The following is a 20,894-nucleotide window of genomic DNA, read 5'->3' as shown; positions in this document are numbered from 1 at the left end:
TTCTTAAGACATTTACTGTGGAATCACATTTACTGACAATCAAGACATTTCAGCACACCTGTTTAGCGCTGTTTAGAATTTGACAGAAAATTTGACACACACTGTATGCATTTAGTTTGGCACTACTTAGCTTGGTACTGCACAAAAATCTTTAATAAATTTACAATATTCATTCTCATTTGCTTCAGCTGTCCTTTGCTTACTCAAACTTCGGTACCAATTGCTTTCACATGAAAATTATTTGTAGTGCTTGAAGCACTGTGATTTTGCTTTGAAAGCTGTGAAAAAACAGGTTTGTTAATTGTTAAGCACCCCTCAATGCTGTTAAGCACTAGTCTTGTGCTTAACAGTGTTCAGCAGCAACAGCAAAAGAGTGGCAGGAAGCCATTAAACCGACGTAAACATTTCCTTCAGACTTTTTTAAAGTCTGAACAAAGTGTTTACTGTCTTCCCAATACTCTTCTTGGTTGGTCACTCTCTGTGTGGCAGCAGTTAATGCATTACTCTCAAGCTGATGTTCTTGATATTCATGTCTTGAACACATAACATCCAGGTATGATCAGAGATTCAATCATTATCTGCTATATAGAGCTGGGACAAGAAAAAAAAAAAACACAAAATTATCAAAGTAATACGATAACATGATACAAATGGCACCCACAGGGAAATTAAATATAAATTAATTAAGCATCACATTTCCCTTTGGTAGCTGGCTGAAGCAAATAAATGAAAAAGTATAAGAATGGACATAAAATGGCAGAAACTGTTTACCGTAAAGACAGCTTTCTATTGGCACAATAACAACATACAACGTATCAACACTAACATGTACATATACCATACATGTTGATAGTACGCTAATAGAAAACTTTGTGTCAGAGCTGTAGGCCAGAGAAATAGGAAACTTATTACTGCATTTTGTAATGGGACAGCAACATATCACTATTTTGAAATTAAAAAAAAAAAAAAAGTGTCATTCTGCCATCTATATCTGCTTAGGAATAATTATCACTGTGACAGGCACTTATCAACCATTGGCCATAGCTATCTGCTACTGTTATAATAGCAGAGACCTTGAACATGGCACATTCAGACTCCATGTCCCAGTCAAAGTATTATCAGCGGCAAGTGATGAACTCAACTTCCAGATAAGCCTCAGACATTTAAGACATCACTGCTGCTCATTTGGGTTTTCTAAGTATGCCTTTTAAATCCCTGTCTGACAAACCCAACTCACCACATGATTAGATGACAGGTAGTGATTTAAAAATGGTATTAAAACACAATTAAGCATATTATATTCACTTGATCTATTTACTTCAATTAATTACTAAAGATACTAGTTAAAAATAAAAATAAAAAATACAAGAACTAAATTTCAAAAAATAAAAATCATTATTTACGTCAGTAAACTACAGCTTAAGTGAGCCATAACTTGAGGATACATAAATGAATATTTTTTTTCCCATAAACAGGAGTATTTGCAGAGAAAAGACAGATTATACTGGACTCGAAAGACATTCAACTGTGGGGATTTCTGGTATGGCAGCAAGTGGGTAAGCAGCAGAATAGTCTGTGCTAAGCTGGTTCTGGATAAATGTCACTAAAAAGCCAAAAAAAAAAAAAAAAATTCAACACTGGGTGAATCATCTCCTCGAAGAGTCACTGACGTCATCAAAAAAAGTGTGGGAGAAAAAGGAATTCTGCAAAGAAACTGTTAATAAATCCAAGCACTCAACCCCTGCAGGCATATCAGTTGGATAATGTGGTCTCCAGGTGGAAAAAGGATTTAAGTATGGGACAGCCAGAAGCAGAATGTCAATCCTCATTGGAAACCAAATAAAATAGTGTGTGGGATAGCCCAAGGAGAGAGAGCCAAAACCAAAACGAAATTGTATAAAGTCACTATTTTAATGACAAAATAACAATTCCAGTTAAGTGCTTTTGTCTTGGTAAATGCAAGACTTCATCAAAACTACTTTTATGAATTGTTCTGATGAAGATTTGCATTTACCAAGACAAAAGGGTATGGCTGGAATTGTTATGTTGTCATTAAAGTACTCGCTTCAGTACATTCTATCGGTTTTGGCTACATTTCCTTGGGCTACACCACATAGAATTTTATTTACTCGTTAGTGGTTGTCTGAGGTTGCCCTTTTTTTTTTGAACTTCGATGCTCACTGAACAACAAGATCAATCAAATTTACAATATAATATTCAAAATCAGAGGCACCTTGGAAGACTACATTCCTAGTAATAACAGCAGGCTAGAAGGTGTAGAGGAGAAAATTTCCAGGCATGCAGACAAGACCTCTCTAAGCTCCAAAACCCACAGAAGGGAAGCAAAAATACAATGACATATACCATTAAAGCAGGAAGACTTGCAGCTAAAACTTGTTCATAGGTAAGTGCTAGGCTATCTGCCCACAGGCATTTATAAGCCTAGCCAGAATGTGTTGGCTTTCCCCACCCCCTTAGATTAGTTCCCTGTGCCTCTGTCCAGCAGAGCCATCAATTCCCTGCGCCACTGTCCAGCATAGCCATTAGTTCCCTGCGCCACTGTCCAGCAGAGTCAGTGCAGTGATCCCCGGGGTAAATTTTCTGTTTCCCATCCACTCTTCTGGGCTTCTCCAACCCCAGTATTAGGCTCCAAAAAAATAATTGGAAAGAAGAGTGTCCTTCAGTGTTCACACTGCCTCTCAAACCATAATTACAGCCAAATAAGACAGGAAACGACAAACCAGTAAAAAGTCCACACAAAAATGCCACAATACCCACCTGGACACTTCACAGCAGTTAATTAATTAATCCAATGTATTAAAATTTAAAAATAATACAAACAGCAAAAAAATCATAAAAACAACTTTCAAAATTATGGAACTTAAAGATAAATCTCAGAAGGAAAACATCAATTCCACATCAGTTCTGGAGTGGTTCTACAATGAAATGCTAACTTCCTGAAATCAGATGAGCTGAATGGACAAAAACTTCTAAAACTACAAGGGCAAAAAAATATATATATTTTTGCAGGGAGCAAGCCCCCATACACTACCTGATGGGTGCGTCAAGCCCCTCAAACTTACATATTCCAACTCCACGGCTGCACCCAACTCGGAGAAGGGAGACCCCCCCCCCCAAAAAAAAATGACTTACTGACAATGCACCCCTACAAACTGCACCAGCAATGATTTCATATGGGAAACTGTATTTGGTGTTATGCCTTTTGTCTTTTTTTACTTAGTGATACTGACAGTCAGCAATTTATTCTGCAGGAACTCTAGGGGAGCCTTCCAGAACATGTGAAAGATGGAGACTGCAAATTATTTATGGCAAATTGCATGCATGAATGGACTAGTATTGAAATGATGTTGGCATAATGGTTAAGGTGTTTACCTTACAAACACAAGGTGCAGGGTTTGATTCTCACATGGGGTAACTGGCTATGCTGAAAATGACCTACAAGGGCAGTTAGCCTAGTACTAATCTATGAATCTATGAATGAAATACCATTAGATAGCGCTCATAGTGTCACACTACTGTGCCCTTACAATAGGAATCAAACCAGACCTGTACTAGTATTTGACAGGTCTTAAAAGAAAAAAAAAAATGTTGATCTTGTGGTAAAGGAACAACATATAAACTTGGTGACGACTGAGTGTCCGTGGATGACTTTTTTTTCCATAGGCTCAAAGTCAAAGGAATGCATTCATCCCAGAAATCAAGAAATTCTGGGACGTGTACTTTCTTTCTAAGCTGCCACATCCAGCTATCTTCAAGGCATTCAACTATTATATTAAAAAAAAAAAAAAAACTATACAAATCCTCAATTAACACTGAGGTTCATAGGTTGTTACTAGGCTAACTACCACTAGGGCTTTTACAAGCCTAGCTAAGCACCCCAAACAAGTATCATATGGGGGGGGGGGGACTAAACAAAAGGAGTGTTGACTGTGAACAACAGGCCCCAGCTCCAGGATATACTTTATGAGGGTGCACTGAGCTCAGGCAGATGAATCAATGGGTGAGAGAGAGAATTCCAGGCAAACTTTTTCATATCTTTTAGAAGAAACTGCCTGACAAAACTAAGGAGATGTGTGACTTTGTGAGAAAGCAGTAAAGCAAAAGGATCAAATGACTGAAACAGTGATAACATCAGATTAATGTGGATCATTTGGCACAAGTAGCCTGGCAGAGGGATACTATTCCAGTGAGGATTTATTACAGAGACTGTTGCACAAGCTTAATATTTTACTTCAACAAAGCTTCACCTTATGGACTTTGCTTCTGACATCAGTTTAAAATACTGGCAATAAGTATGTATATTAATTACTACTTATTACTTGGGGACTGATTTTTATTCTCTGTATACAGTCAGAGATCAGCCTTACTGGAATGGTAGTTAAAACAAAGTCCAAGTTTTACTTATTAGGGTGACATCTTTTTCTCCCTTAGGGATACTTAGCCTCAAAACATTTTGCAGGCTAAACAGCAGCAAGCCATACTAAAGCACAGAGGGTAGCATGTGCTTAAAAAGGAAAGAAAATGGCAACTAATGATACTGACTGGGGTAATGGGACAACAGAGGAGCACTACTGCAATAGTTTAAGTTAATGGGCATCTGTCATGTCAAAATGTATCCTTAAAATCATAGGCTTCCTGGTAACTCCCTAGAGAGTGAGCTAAACAGGTAAAATGTTCGCAAGTGAGTACATTTTTTCTTAGCATCTTTCAAAAAAAACTTTATTAAAGAGAATGCTAGAACTGCCTGAACTAACATTTATAGTATAGAGTTATGCAACATATGCATATACAGTAGAGCGTAGATTATCCGAAACATCAATTATCCAAACTCGGCCTTCCAAAGTTTTCAGGTAGGATTCTCTGCATGCAGAAAAAAAACAAGCTTTTAGATGTTTTTTATCTTGTTCAATATATGTTTGATTATCCAAACTACTCTAGGTCCCAATTAGTTCGGATAACCGACTCTCTACTGTATGAGAAAAATTCAGCTCTAAAAATAGCCATTTTATAGTTATAAGTTGCAACAACTTAACAATGTTTCCCTGTCCCAGGTCCATAGCAGCAATATGAGGGTTGAGTACATTTTTTAAACAACAGGTAGGTGATGGTGAAAGTAATATTATGGCTGAGTACATAATATAAAATTTTAGCTACGTCTCTGTTAGCAAGTGCACTCTAGGATAGATGGTCAGAGTACTAAGTCACAAAAGACATCTTCTTCCCCTAACATGATAGCCAAGAAGTTACTGGGACAGTTCAGCATTCAGGTAAAGGATGGAGCTAAAGGGATGTGGGAAGGAATTAGGCTGAAAGTTTAAGTTGATAGGTGACAGAGACAGTGTGTGAGAATGAACTAGCCATTAAGAGAGAGAAAAAGGAACATGCACTATTTCTGGTGGACTGTCCCCAGCTAGCAACACGGAGAACTAAAAAATAGGGTGGTAGCAGGATGAAAAATATAAGTAAAGAAATAACAAAGTATAAGAAAAGGGTGATGGGAAGTTAGGAGGTACAGACCATCATTTAAGAGAAATCAAGAACTAAAATTTAGTAACAGAAAGCAGACTTAAAGCTTGTGAAAAGGAGTGAGAGATATGTATCATAGTAAGGATATTGTTTTTGAAGAGAGGGATGCTTAAATCATTCCACTACAGTTTGAATGTACATCATTTCACTTTCTAATTTACAACATATTTTCAAAACCATCCTACCAAAATTATGTGAGCGGCTTCATAAGAAGAAGCTTTGTAAATGTTTTATTAAAAATGCGTCCACAAAATTCTATTATACACTTCACTGGCATTACTTGAGGGAATAGTGTTGGGTGTTTAATGGATGGAAACCCATGCATGCACTGCAGTGAATCCATTCCCATGCATCCCCTATGTTGACATCACAGAAGGGGAAGTTCAATTAATTTTTCGATGATGTCACATGGGGAAAATAAAATTTCACAAAGGCTGTAATTTTAAAATTGGTGCCAGAAAACAGGCACCAACAGAAAGAAAGTCCAATTATGAAATTGAAACTGTTATGGGATAGGCATACTTCTTGCAACCTGGAAAAAAAAAACCTTGGCAGAGGAGTGCAAAGGAAATGAGTGATTTTTTTTTTTTTTCAGAGGGAAAGAAAGAGAGGGTGAAATGGGAAAAGTTGTTTACCTACAGAAGAGGAGGAAGGTCTAGCTATGCCTAGTTTGGCAATGTATTTTTAGACCAGGCAGATCAGTACACTGTATTGGATAAAAAAAAACAGGGATTTTTATTCCAAATGGAAATCACTGCTGGTTACAGGGAGCAGCATGTGGAAATCACTGCTGGTTACAAAGGACAGCATGGAACCCAGATGAAACTTCAAACAGTATATGGAAATAAGAGTGCATGCTGCTCTGATGCTGGCTATGCACAGAACTATATTAGAAATGGCTTCAAAACAAGAAATCAATGCATTTTGAAAACCTCTGACATGAGGACAGAACCATTCAGTGGGATAAAGGCACAAGGCTAAACTATAGGGAGTTAGCACTAGAATGCAGGAAAATATTAGGGAGACAGGATCTTCAGTCCATAAAATCAAGTGTAGTAGAACTGGTAATGGAATCTAGAAGAACTATTACAGAATTGAATGGATGAATTTTGGGAAGAAGTTCCTTGGCACTGATGGCACAGATTGCAATTAAAATAAGACAGAGTTGGGAGGAGGGTTAGGGATTTCTCAACTAGGTGCCACATATCTGGATGGAAATGCCTTCACAGATACTTTTACATATCAAAAAAGTTGGAGAAAATGTTCCCACATTTAGAGGGGCTGAGTTGGAAATGAGACGAGTGAGAAAGGTACATGAGAATACATATTTAGACCATGTGAAGAGATGTGTCACTAAGAAGGATCTTGAGATTATTTTGAAGTCAGTGGGGAAGACTAAGGGCTCTCCTAAAGACTTATTTTTGATTAGCTGGGATCATTAAATAACAATATATGCCAGAGCTTTAACCTCTCTCCTAGTATTAGTAGCAAAAAAAAATAAATAAATGAACACTTTCCCTAGAAACTGGAAAGTTAAAGACAAACCAAAAATAGGGGGTGTAAAGGCAATGAAGGAAGAATTAAAACTGTTTGAAAGTAGATGCTCTGTTACACAAAAGGAAAAACATTACATACAGAAACAAACATTATGGGACACCTGAAAATATCACAATGTTCAGAACAACAGGGACCTATGCAGATGAGAAACAGCAGGGACAGTAGAGACCTATGCCCCTTTCTTTTGGTTTTTATATATTTTGTTACTCTGTGGACACCATATTCACGAAAAGAGAACCAATTCATGTGTACCTCTGTAACACTAATACAGATAATATGGTGCATGTTGGATATGTACTGTATACAGTGAAGGATGTGTTTACTAGGAATGTATTACACATGTATAGTGCACAGTTTGTTAAAAATTGTTTGGATATATCTTTTTACTACATTTGATACAGTTAGTGGTTGTGTTTCTATGTTGTTAATGTTTATGAAATGCTGTACTGGTTTCAAAAAGTGGAAAAAAGTTATAAAGTTAGTGTTACAGACATAAGCATGAGTGTTACATAAAACTGGAAATGGGTGCCTTCAACAAAAAGGTGAACTTCAGAGACTTATGCAAGAGATAATGGACATGGCTACAAAACAGACAAAGCTTACAGGAGTAACATCTGAAGAATGGAAGCTACAAATTTAATAGACTAAATAGCTAAATTAATGGACCAACAGACATTGTGAATTAAATGAATTACTGTGATGTTTGTCTCCTCCTGGGTTTTGCCAACTCTCGAACCTTGTCATCTTCATCCACCTGGTCACAGGATATAATCAACCACATTAGCAAATTAAATACTACATGGAAGGCTGGACAAAACTTTTACAATGTGGATCAGAGTTATTTGAAGCGTCTGTGTAGTACAATTCTGCATGGTCCAAAATTGCCTTTAAAGACTTCCTATTCTGGAAAAGTGAAGCTTCCTGATAACTTTGATTCACAAACTCAGTGGCCCAATTGTCCAACAATCCGAGAGATCCAGGATCAGGGATCTTGTGGCTCATGTTGGACATTTGGTACTGTAGAGTCCATGTCTGACCATGTCTGCATCCACTCTGGGGGAAAGCTAAATGTGAGGTATCGGCTGAAGATCTGCTTTCATGCTGCGGCTTTGAATGTGGAATGGGATGCAATGGTGGCTACCCATCGGAAGCATGGCAGTACTGGAGTGAAAGTGGCTTGGTGTCTGGGGAGCTGTATGGTTCTGGCATAGGTTGCAGGCCATATACGATTCCTCCCTGTGAACATCACGTGAATGGCTCACGGCCACCATGTTCTGGAGAAGGAGGTGACCCGTCACCCTGTGTGAAAAAGTGTGATGTTGGTTATACTCCTTCATTTGAAAAGGACAAGATTTACGGTGAATCTGCCTATAGTGTCCTTTACTCTCCTGAAAGCATAATGGAAGAAATTTATAAGAATGGACCCGTGGAGGTGGCCTTTACTGTGTATGAGGACTTCCTGCTCTATAAATCAGGTGTTTACCAGCATCACACTGGAGAAGCAGTCGGGGGTCATGCTATTAAGATCTTGGGCTGGGGCATAGAAAACAACACTCCTGACTGGCTGGCTGCTAACTCATGGAATACAGACTGGGGTGATAATGGTTACTTCAAAATCCTCCGTGGGCAGGATCATTGTGGTATTGAGTCTGAGATTCACGCTGGAATTCCAAAAAATGCAGCAGAGCTTTCTAACAGCATCCTCTTTTGAAAAATACAAGAAGTGTTTTGCAGCAACACAGGCAGACAGAAAGAATTACTGAAAATCACTGCTTTTATTTTAAATTTAAGGACATACTTAACTGTTATAATGAAAACCAGTTCCAAATCATGCTTGCCTAAGTGCAATTAGGTTTTACATTTTTAATTGTATTAGTTTTAGCCTTGTGTTTACATGAGACTGCTTATAAGAATGATACCTTTTATAACTGACCATAAATTAGAACAATGTTTTTTTTTATCAGTGCATTCTAATTGGGAGACTTTTTTTGCTCTAATTTGCATGTAAACTGTATTGTAGTCCCAAAGGCAGGGGGGGGGGTCTGCAGTAACTGACTTTAGTCCTGCTTATGAGAAGTGCCCACTGTCCTACTAGCAGTCTTGCTTACATCGGAATACTACAGATTCAGACATTCATAGAACGTGACATCATTTAGATCAGGAAATGTTTAATGGGTGGCATGATGCCAGGGTAATCCTATGGGCTAGGCTTGAAAAGGCTCCAGGGCCATTAGCCTAGTGCACACCTATGAACCTATGTTGATGAGATTTATTTGTTTGAAAGCAAGTGTTAATATGGTTATTTCTGATCAGCAAAGTTTTACTTTATAAAACAAAAAAAAAGTTATTAAATAACCTGAGGGCTGTCTTCAGATGCCATTATCAGGAATCCGCATTGTTAGAGATAAAACAAAACACACACAGTTTGTGTTCAGCTGATGTGTTTCAAATAGAAAAAAGAAAACTGAAAGTCAAATGTTACTTGACATTTGATTCTATTTCATTAGCAAAAAATATTCTACAGAGCTTGTTTCATAGTCATTTTATTTCACTTTCTTTATGTGTTTGTTCCAGTCATTTTATTCTGATAAAATAAATCAGACTCCCCCCACCCCCATTTTCATTTTACAGTAATTCTAGCATTATTTCATAACTAAGAAATATTTTACCCAACTTAAAGAATGAGCGTTTGCCTCAGCTTAAGGTTTCTTCCCACAATTTTGCAGCTGTTTGGAGATGCTATTTTTATCTCCAGAACTGTGAAACAAACTGTAAGCACCAATAAAACGAATAAACACATACCACCACACCAGGATATAAGGAAAATTCTTTACTGGTGTATCTGGTACCTCAGCTTTAGCCTTCAAGGAATAAATTTTATACCAAGCAGCCATCTTTTATATTATAACATCACTTGAAACTAACGAGCATCAGTTGTCCAATTAAATACATTAAAGTGCATATCAATACTTAACCCTATGGAATAAACTTTCTGTTGCACATTGTTTGTATTTCATGTACTCCTCTATTTATTAAAAACGCTTTTTAAAAAATATACTTTGAAGAGAAAATACATGAAAATGTATAAAGATGTTTCAACCTGAAAAATACGTTCAGCAATAAGCCTTGTTTCACAAGGTAAACAACATCAATATGTGTATATTACCTACCTAATGGACACCATACTAAAAGCAGAGCTATTAATAAAAGCTCACCTTAACATTTAATATTGAACAATGACCATAATTTTAATTATTTCATTACGCTCTGACATTCAGATCTAAGTCTATATTTAGCCCACTTGGATACAAGGTTTTAAAATTAATAATACATTTTGTTTCTAACAAAGACAAATTACTTGCTAATTCATCCCCTTTCTGCTGTTTGGGCTTAGCCAACACGCTAAAGAAGAAGGGATCTATCTGAGCCTTCATGGAACCTGATGAAATGCTCAGCCACTGGACTTTCTATCCTACCTCTCCTGATATCACCTAAATGCTCCATGACTCTTTTTGTCAGTGCTCTTTTTGTTTGTCCTATATACTATTTGTCTGTGGTATAGTCACAACCCATGATATAAATGACTCCCCCTGATTCACAATTATATTGATGAGAGGTTCGGAAAACTTTTTCCGGACAGAGTTACATTCTCACACAGCAGATCAAAAAATTTTAAAGAATTGTTATCCATAGGAAAGTTGGATAGAGAATATGGTAGAAAGGGTAGTTTCCCTTGTGGGAAGTGTATTGTATGTAAGAGGATAAAAAATATAGATGGGGCCAACATCAACAGTAAAATATATAAGGCCAGAGATCAATATAATTGTGAATCAGGGGGGAGACTGCCTCTCCTTCAGCCTCCACCAGGGCTAATCATGAGCAACATCCATATGACCAACCTCCATTTGGGATGGACACATCCATACCTTTCAGACAGCACCTATGATGCTCATGCCACTAACCGAACCTGGGTCACCTGAGCTGTAGTCAAAGGATTTATCCCTCTATGCCATGGAGTTGGCCAAATTGCTTACAATTTCTGAAAAGGTTTAATGTCATACAAATAAAGTCTGCTTTGAAAATGTTATTGCTGTGCACCTGTTAAAGCACAGGAAGGCATTATTTCCTCCTGCCTACCTTACAGGGAGAAAATATTTTCTGGCCATTTCTTATTAGTAACCCTTCAAACTTTTAAAAGGCTTTTGAGACAAAACATTTACCCCGTTTGTTCCACTGTTCTGAAATTCTCTACCAGATGACTTGCTTTCTGCTAGACAGCAGCACACTTTCTATTTTATATATTTTTTTTCTCAAGATTATGAAATTCACAATGCCTTTCTTTGATCTTTTATTCCTTTCAGTAATGAATGAAACTTCTACTTTTAACAGTAGGATTTGGATACATATGGTTTGAATTTTTTTCTCTGCCCACTATAACTATATATATATATATATATATATAGTTATTTTATCTGTTTTTTGCTTCATGGATCATCCCCATAAAAAGACTCTCTATTGGTTTAAAGTTGTGGTAAACACACAGTAACAGTATGATAAACAATCTGTTTTTGAGCAGGAGTGCATCATACGCAATTTGTTTTGTGATTAAAGATACAAGGCAGACATGTGACAGGATCATTAATGAAGCCAGAATTTTTTAAACCTGACCACATTATTCGTTTATTGTATCCTGAACTAATTTGGTAAAATGAATACAATCTTACAAACAAGGAAAGCCCCAGGAATGATGCAAACGTGAACTCAATGAAAGTTTCCACATTTTTGATAATATAGAACTCAGAAGGAATGATTGAAAAAATCAGTTGTATTCTTATCTCTTGTTATCTTCCACCAGAACACTACCTTATACCAGGGTTTGCAGATTTATTAAACAGATTCAGTTTTAAAAGTATTACTAAAGCATAGTTTCAACTGAAGATATGTTTTCCAATGCAAGGGCAATGCGACAGCAACAAAATGTTCCATTTGTAATGGATATACCACACAAACTAATATAGTAAGACAGCTAAAAAGAGTTTTGCAAACAAGAGTCATATTTCTTCTACAGTGAGGAGCAGCACACACAAGGTATACAATCATTACGCAAACCCAAGACAACTGACTGCCTAATAAGCCACAGATACAGTGATAAGACTGCAGGTAACAGTGCTTTCTTTAGATCAATTAATTAACCAAAATGGATCCATGAGGAGTCAATTAAAACAGAAAAATCAAATTCTCTAATATCAAATAAAACACTGATTACCCACGTAGAAACAAGAATAGACATTAACACCGAAAACGTCAAAAATAACAAAAAAAATTGTTTTTGTGGGGGAAGCAACCAATTTGGGGAAATTTGCCGTGGCTCATAAGAGTGCCACTAATGCTGCCTTCTGTAAGGAGCATGTGCACTTCTATACATCCGTTGCAGGTTTGAGTTCCATTGGTGCTACACCCACTGCTCCCTCCAGGTATCACCCAATAAGCAAGCCAGAACGACTCGCAATGTTATGTGCAGAAGTGCACATGCTCCTCACAGATGGCATCATTATTGATGCTCTTATCAGCCAGGGCAGGGATTCAGATTCCAAGGTGAGGAGAAGGAACTTTACCAGTTCCTGCAGTCTGGCCTGCTCCCTACTGACCATCTCTCACAGAGCAAAAAATAGGCCGACTAGGCCCTCCATCTGAAGAATGAATGGATCACAGTGCTCTAGCCAAAGCTGGGAAGCGCCTGTCTATTGCTTCTCCCCAACAGATGGGCCAACTTCTCGAAGGAAAGTAAAGCCACGAGACAAAACACAGTGGTGGTAAAAAAAAAAGTAAAAGAAAATCTCAAACTCCCCACTGCTGAAGATGAAGTCACTACAAACACATAACACAAAGCTAAAAACAGAACGATCAAACAGTAGTCAAACACAAGAAAAAAATGGGAAAACAGCATAAAACCAACACCAAAAATAAAGAAGATTCACTACATAAAAGATCACAGTGAAATCAGTGGTATTCATGGTCAGTGGGCTTCAGTGTTTCTAGCTTTATTTATTTATTTACTTTTATTTATTTTATTTTACATTTGTTTACCGGGCTAGTCCAACTGGATACATGTCCATTTTCAGTGGAGGCCCGGGGAGAAAAGCTCCTCTACAAAACTACTATAGTAAAAATAAACAGAAATGTACCATAATATATCAACATATACAAATAATATTTATATTATTGATGGACTTTATATTTATGGACTTGAGCAAAGTGAATAAAAAAAAACATGCTCCCAAGCAAACGACATTCTATTATTCTTAAAATGAATTACTGTATAAGAGCAGTAATGCACTCCATGGCTGTGTGTCAAAGAATAACAGCATTATTCCTTGGAATTCACATCTCTCAAGACTGCCTTATGCATTGTCCAAACTAAAGAAAGAAATTATTTTATTGGTAGTAGGATGGCTAAGAATGTGAAGTCACTCTTACATATACCTCTCATCCTCTTAGCCCAAAGTCAAATGTCTGTCATTATTTAGTGACATCAATCCTCAAATATTTGCCAGAAAAAAAAAATTATATGAGGAACAGACCAAAAATATACGTCAGTCTGAAATATTCTGCACACTTGAGAGGTTTATTATTGCGGCGGTTTGTTTTAGAAAGGCACCAATTTATGAGAGGCATTAAAGAAATAAAAAACATAAATTAAGACTATAACTTATCTGATTCTTCACAAGCAATATATTACTAACTGCATAGTAGCAATATGTTGTAACAATGGCAAATTAGTTACATCTTATGAAGAGTCAAAGAGTGGTTACACCTAGGTCTGGACTCCAAAAGCCTAGATCTCTGTATAAGTGACATACTCTGGTGTAAGTTTCCCGATTCCAAAAGCCTTGACCTTGGTGTAAGTGAATGACTCCAGTGTAATGCCCATCTATAAAACAGGCTTACAACAGAGTCAGTTCACTTATATTGAGAGCGAGTCATTTGGAATCTGGCCCCTGGTCATCAGACATATTATTCAGAGTTTTTTTTTTTTTTACAGTTTTGGAGGTGTACATAGTGTTCTATTCATCCACAATGCCTTTTCCCATTTTTGCATGTGGGGTTGGGTGTCATTTCAACAATGACAATAATCTAGAGCCAAGGTTCACACTTCTATGGGCTAGACCTACTGCAGCTGTTCTTCCATACCACACACTTGCACGCACACACACATCTATGGCCAATTTAGAGTGCCAGTCCACCAAATGCATGTCTTTGGAATGTGAGAGAAAAGCGGAGCACCAGGAGGAAACCTGCACAAACACAGGTAGGACATAAAGACTTCACAAAGAAGGCACCCTGGCTGAGAATCAAAGGACAAAGGACAGAACCTCATGCTGTGAGGCAATAATGCTAGCCACTGCACCAGTGTGCTGCCCCTAATACCTGTACATAGTGTTTGAGGTAGCTTAAGGTTTTTAAAGTTACTTCAGATTTGGTGGTACTGCATTCACAGTGGCTAGTGGCCAGTGACACCCATCATTATTTCCTGGGCTTATAAAATGTTATAAGCATTCCATAAAGAGTTATTCTACAATTTATTCAAGGCTGGAGCATTCAGTGTCCAATGAAACCATGGGAATTGTACTATTTAAAGCCAGTAATTTACTTATAGCACTATATAACAAAGCAATACTCCATGCCAGAGACACGAGTTAAGGAGAGATTGACTCATGGCTCAATTTTTTTTAACACCTTTGCTGAATCATCACATTTTAAAGAATGTCATGAGTAGAAATATATTAATATAATAAAAAAGAAAACAAATCATAGTAATATTCCATTGTTGTTTTAATGTAGTGTACATATGTTTTTCTTTTTAACAATTTTCATTCAATTCAACATTACATAAATTGCTAATTTCCTGCCCTGTCTTTAACCTCAAATTTCTTCCTGAATATGGCTAGAAAATTTTAATCAGGTGGGAAAACAACCTGGCCAGAAAGAAGTAGCTTCCAACAGTGGATAATTTCTTATTTTGATATGACTGGCAACATATAAATAAAGTTATAAAACATGCACCACCACTATATGAGAATGCTGAACTCTATTACAAAAATAACAGAGTATAAAAAAACAATAAGCGCTTTCGCAACTAACGTCACTTCTTCAGACCATTAAAAAGATATCCCCACAACGTTCTTAAATAGACAGGTCAATAAAACATCAGCCAATAAAAATCTAAGCACAATTAAAATACAATTAAATGGTTTACAGTGCATATCAGTGCTCTAAAACTGATGTCAACCAATCAAATATGGTCTTAACAACAGTTAACCTACTAAATGCTCACAGTCCTAACCAATCGTGAGCATCAAAACACGCTCACTATGATAGGATATAAAAGCAACAATACCAATATTCATTGTAATATGTTCATCAAATCAAATTATGTATCTGCTCATATTAACTAATCAAGGTCGAGTAATATTGAACTGTGGTTTCTCATGCCTACTGTAAATAAGCACTATAACCCACATAAAATCAAAACACAAAAATAAAAATAAAATAATAAATGTGTTATTCCGAACAAATTAACTGGCATGGTCTCTACTCTATGTATCGTAGCTACAGATTGTCAAAAAGCTTCCATCTACAAAGCACAAATCCCAGTGACCAAGGATCACTAAACTGCATTAACAGATTCCTGCTTATGCGCAATGTAACAAGCTAAATCGCCACTTAACATGCTGTAGGCTGATTTCACAGACAATTTTATGAACAATGTATGCAAATTCAAAACAAACAACAAGATCAATAGCCCAGGCATCTACACTGCCGAGTACCATCTATACTGTCTAGCAAATTACAGGGCAACATCACCACTATAGCCTAGTACCAGCCTGTGAACCTATGAACCTAAGCATTAATATAATGTGATAGACATTCACATGAGCAATCCACGAGATTTCTAACCAGCGAATATAAAAATAGTTAGCCTCAGCAACAACTTTGCCAAATACACTCTTTAAACTCTATAAGTAATAGCAGGTTTTGGTTGATGTTGCATTGTTAGATTTATTGTTTTAGGTTTGTGAGTTGTTTGATGTTGGCATCAAACTTTGTTTTTAATTAAATTTTGTCTCTGCTCTTAGTCAAATGGTGTTATGGTGAGACTGTGTGGTTGGATTTCAACCTGTTAGTGTGATAGGCGTGTTTTGTCGGTTACTGAATATTTGTGGATGGTCTTGTCATTCACTGGTCGTGATTTATTATTTTATTTTTGATAAGGAAGGCTTTATAGATTTTAATGATCTTGAATTTAATTATACAGTTATTAGGTAGAGAGATGTTTTATTGAAGAAGTTACATATTAACAGTACAGAGACTTATGTTTACCACTTTTCTTATTTGTCAGTGGTGGAGTTATGGTATGTTTTGTTGGATGCAGTTAACGCATTAAATAGTTTGGGGCTTTATTGTTCGTTCCAGGTGTGAATGCTGGAATGTGTTGGCTGACTGGCTCCTTCGCTAACTGTATTGGAGAGTGTTAGCCACCGTAAGGAGGAGGTAGAACGTATTTTGTGATGCAATATATGCTTCAGCCCCTGGTTTTTTTTGCACGGAAGTTAGTGACGACTAGTGGATGATGTATTAATATTTTGCTGTGTTTTTTTTTTGAGGAAGTTAAAGTCTTGATTTGGGAGCCTCTGCTTTGAATATGAGGATGTTATTTGGTGGCTGTATAAGAACTCCGGCTTTTGATTGGTTCAGCATTATATTTGTAGACACTGACTGGTTATTGTACAAATGTTAGTTTGCTGCATGCAGTACATTATATGCTTCCTTACTAGTGTAGATTTTTTAATGATATTTAAGTATATTAGGTTTGATAATATCAGGAGACTAGACAGCAAGAGCATCAGTAAAATAACTTGTGCCAAAAAGGTTTAAGACTCACAGTCTGGGGATTAAGCCTCTGCTTTATGCATAAGGAATGGATGTGGTGACTGTAGTACATCGCCAGATGCTTCAGATACTTAGATTCTGATTGGGTTATTTTTGTGTTCGCAGACACCGTAAGGTTAGAGAATAAAGCAGGTTGATTGGGGTTAGACATACATAAAATGCCTTTTTCGGTTTAGTACAGGTCATTGGGGACCAAATATGTTTAATGATTCTGATTGGCTTTGTTGTTTAGTTGGGTAAAGCCCTTGAAACATAACTTGTGCTACAAGGAAATACAGGTTTGACAGGTCCAGGATCGGGAGATTAAATATAACAATTAATTTAAGAACGAGTAGATTTTAAAAAGAGTGTATTTGGCAAAGTTGTTGCCAAGGCTAACTATTTTATATTAGCTGGTTAGAAATCTTGAGAATTGCTCATGAGAATGTCTGTCACATTATATTAAGGCTTCAATAGTGGTGATGTTGCCGTGTAATTTGCTAGACAATATAGAGGGTACTCGGCAATGTAGATGCCAGGGCTATTGATCTTTATTGTTTATTCTGAATTCATGTACACTGTTCATAAAAGTGTCTGTGAAAGCAGACTGCAGCATGTTAAGTGGTGATTTAGCTTGTTACATTGCGCATAAGCAGGAGTTTGTTAATGCAATTAGTGATACTTGATCACTGGTATTTGTGGTTTGTAGATGGAAGATTTTTAACAATCTGTTGCTACGACAGAGTAGAGACCATGCTAGTTGATGTTTTGGGAAGAAGACATGTATTGATTATTTTATTTTTATTTTTGCGTTTTGATTTTATGTGGGCTATAGTGTTTATTTAGAGTAGGCATGAGAAACCACAGTTCAATATTACTTGACACTCATTAGTAAATACGAGCAGATACATAATTTCATTTGATGAACATGTTGCAACAAATATTCAGGACTGATGCTTTTATATCCTATCACACCGAGCATGTTTTGATGCTCACGACTGGTTAGGATTGTGAGCATTTGACAGGTTAGCTGTTAGGACCATATTTAATTGGCATGAGTATTAGAGCACTGATATTCACCATTAACCATTTAACTGTATTTTAATTGTGCTTAGATTTTTATTGGATGATATTTTACTGACCTATGTATTTAAGAACATTGTGGGGAAATCTTTTTAATGGTCTGAAGAAGTGACGTTAGTCTCTGTTATTTTTGTAATAAATAGAGTTCAGTATTCTTGTACAGTGATGCCATGGTCACTGCTTTGTATGTTTACATTGTTATTGCACCACTGGGCTTCCGTTGGAGTGTTTCTACTCATTGTTTTTCATTGTATAAATAAAGTTAAGTCAAAAATGTCACACATTCATACTGGATAATGTTCAACAGAAATTTTACTGCATCTCTATTTACCTTTTTCAGTATTCAGTACAAACATAAAATGTAAACATCATAATTCTTTGTTTCTATAAATGTCACGACAATGTGTGTTCTTTTGGATTTAAAAAATATATAATTGTGTATTTCATTAGATGTGCAGAATTTCAGTTTTCTTCTAATAACATGAATTACTTACTACTGCCATGGTCACTGCTTCCATCACAGGGTTCATTACATCACAGTGGAATAGAACTGTTGGTACATATTAGCAGACTCCACGGAAAGGCAGATCTTACTTGAGTCTGAAAAAATTTCCTCTAACTTCCACAAAGTATACCAAATCAGAGCTGCTACTGGCATTTCCTTTATTTTTAGCTGAAATTGTTATTGGACGTAAAGGAAATCTACCAAACCTCAATGTAGTGATACACTGTATTTTATATAGCATATATCATGAACAGACGCAAGTTAAAAAATAAAGAAGATAGCTGGGTGCACAAGTCCTAGGATAAAAAAAAGTGCCCAATCCTGGTAGGTGCACTAGCACCAGGACTGGAAAAAAATGACAGTGTAGAATCCTCAAGACATGTAAATATTTCTACAATGAGGCTAGGGTAGGCCCAGGGAGAGGATGGTTTCCCCGTTGTAGAAGGAAGTAGTAGTCCATAAAAATGGGGTCCAAACTAAGAGATGATAAAATCAGCAAAAGGAGAGAAGTACTGCTGGAATTGAATTCATCCTCACATCTTAGTGAGTACCTTCACAAGGTAGACCCTGTTTTTCACAAAATCTCACCAAGACGACACTGATATATAGACTGTATTTTATACAGCATATACCATGGACAGAACTATGTTAAAAAATAAAGAAGATAGCTGGGTGCACAAGTCCCAGGACAAAAAGTGCCCAATCCTGGCAGGTGCACCGATACCAGGACTGGAAAAAAATGACAGTGCAGAATCCTCAAGACATGGAAATATTCCTACAATGGGGCTAGGCCAGGCCCAGGGGGAGGATGGCCCCCCTGTTGTAGAAGGTAGTAGTAGATCACAAAAACTGATGTGCCAAAAAAAAGCCATACAAACAACTAAGGATAAGAAAGAAATTATGTATTGTTACTATTACACAAGAAGCCCAGAATTTCCAGACCAAAGAAATAGGAAAAGATTATGAGAGAAATTAGAGGAAAGAAAAATATTTCCACAAGAAAAACTGTTGTCACAAAAAGAAATACTGCCAGTCCAGCTATCTGAAATTCTGTAAATAATTATATGTCATTTGTGAATATTAATATGATTTATACAGAAATGTAACAAAAGGAGATACTGCCAGCCCAGCTATCTGGAATTTTGTAAGTGGTTGTGTGTCATTTGTGAACATCAACATGATTCATATGCCTGTGTTACAAATTTATTAGAATTGTATGTCATATTGTATAGACGTGTGCTGATGGGAGGCTGAAACACAGGAGATTAACTTGCAAAACTTCAGAAGAATGGTTGAGGTTAAGTTACTTTATTGCTGGGCCTTAAACAAAAGATGTTATCTCTCATTTTCAGTGCAGAAACAGACACAATGTCTAGAACTAGAAGTTTTTTTATTGTCCAAGTGTGGAGGAATGTAAATTATTTTATGACTTCCACCATTTGCCTTAGATGTAAGAGAAGTCCTTGTTTATGTATTTTCAGAGAGATGATAAATGATACTAGATGCAGTGGGGGATTTCACCTGGGATAGTCAGATAACAAGAAGTGATGTCATGCTGCAAGTATCCCAGCAGCAATATATGAAATATTAATTTAAGAACTCTCGGAGAGAGACTGTGCATTTTGTATTTGGTCTTTGACCTGGCAGCATCAGCTGGAAAAACCCACTTACCACATCTGCACTTGCTTTGGTATAAGTAAGTTAACAAGGGTACAGTCATTTCTTTTAGATTCAGTAAGGAATATAGCAAAGATTAGATTAGATGTTTTCTGTATTTATTTGAGGCTGTCCTGCAATGTTGTTTTAAATATTTCCTGTAATTTTGAACTCTAAGTCACTGTGAATACATATTTAGTATTGTCTTGTTCTTTTATTATTTATTATTAAATATATTTAAACCTTTCAACTGTGGAAATTCTGTCTAGAGATATATAAGCTGTTATCGAGTACTTGCATATCTACTTGGTGACACTCTGCAGGCCACTCCTAATAGCCTTGCTCTTGGTCAAACTATCATTTGGATTAATAGTAACATTACACAGTAAGATTGGACACCCTTTGCTAAGGGCCTTAAAGTAGCTAATAAGTAGTGTCTGGTGGCAGCGAAAACTACCTTATAGTCTGGGCAGAAGGGAACATAGCTAGTCAACCTGTGCCAGCCTTTCCCAGGTGTGTGTGTGTGTGTGTGTGTGTGTGTGTAAATCAAATTTCAGTGTGTGTGTGTCGGCTACTTGGGCAGGGACACAAAGAGCTGGTTGGACAGAGAGGCTGC

The 20,894-nt window shown here is 36.8% G+C and overlaps 1 protein-coding gene and 1 pseudogene across 4 annotated transcripts in view; one reads left to right on the top strand and one right to left on the bottom strand.

Annotated features, from left to right (window-relative positions):
- Positions 1 to 20,894, bottom strand: part of SUMF2 (sulfatase modifying factor 2) — a 342,981-nt gene that overhangs the window by 285,205 nt on the left and 36,882 nt on the right. The gene's annotated exons all lie outside the window — the stretch shown is intronic.
- On the top strand, positions 7,791 to 8,815 carry LOC122788389 (annotated as a pseudogene).

This window comes from Protopterus annectens, chromosome 13.part0 (assembly GCF_019279795.1).
Source record: "Protopterus annectens isolate FY-2018-M chromosome 13.part0, PAN1.0, whole genome shotgun sequence".
Taxonomy (NCBI): domain Eukaryota; kingdom Metazoa; phylum Chordata; order Ceratodontiformes; family Protopteridae; genus Protopterus; species Protopterus annectens.
This window is presented reverse-complemented; position numbering and strand designations above follow the sequence as displayed.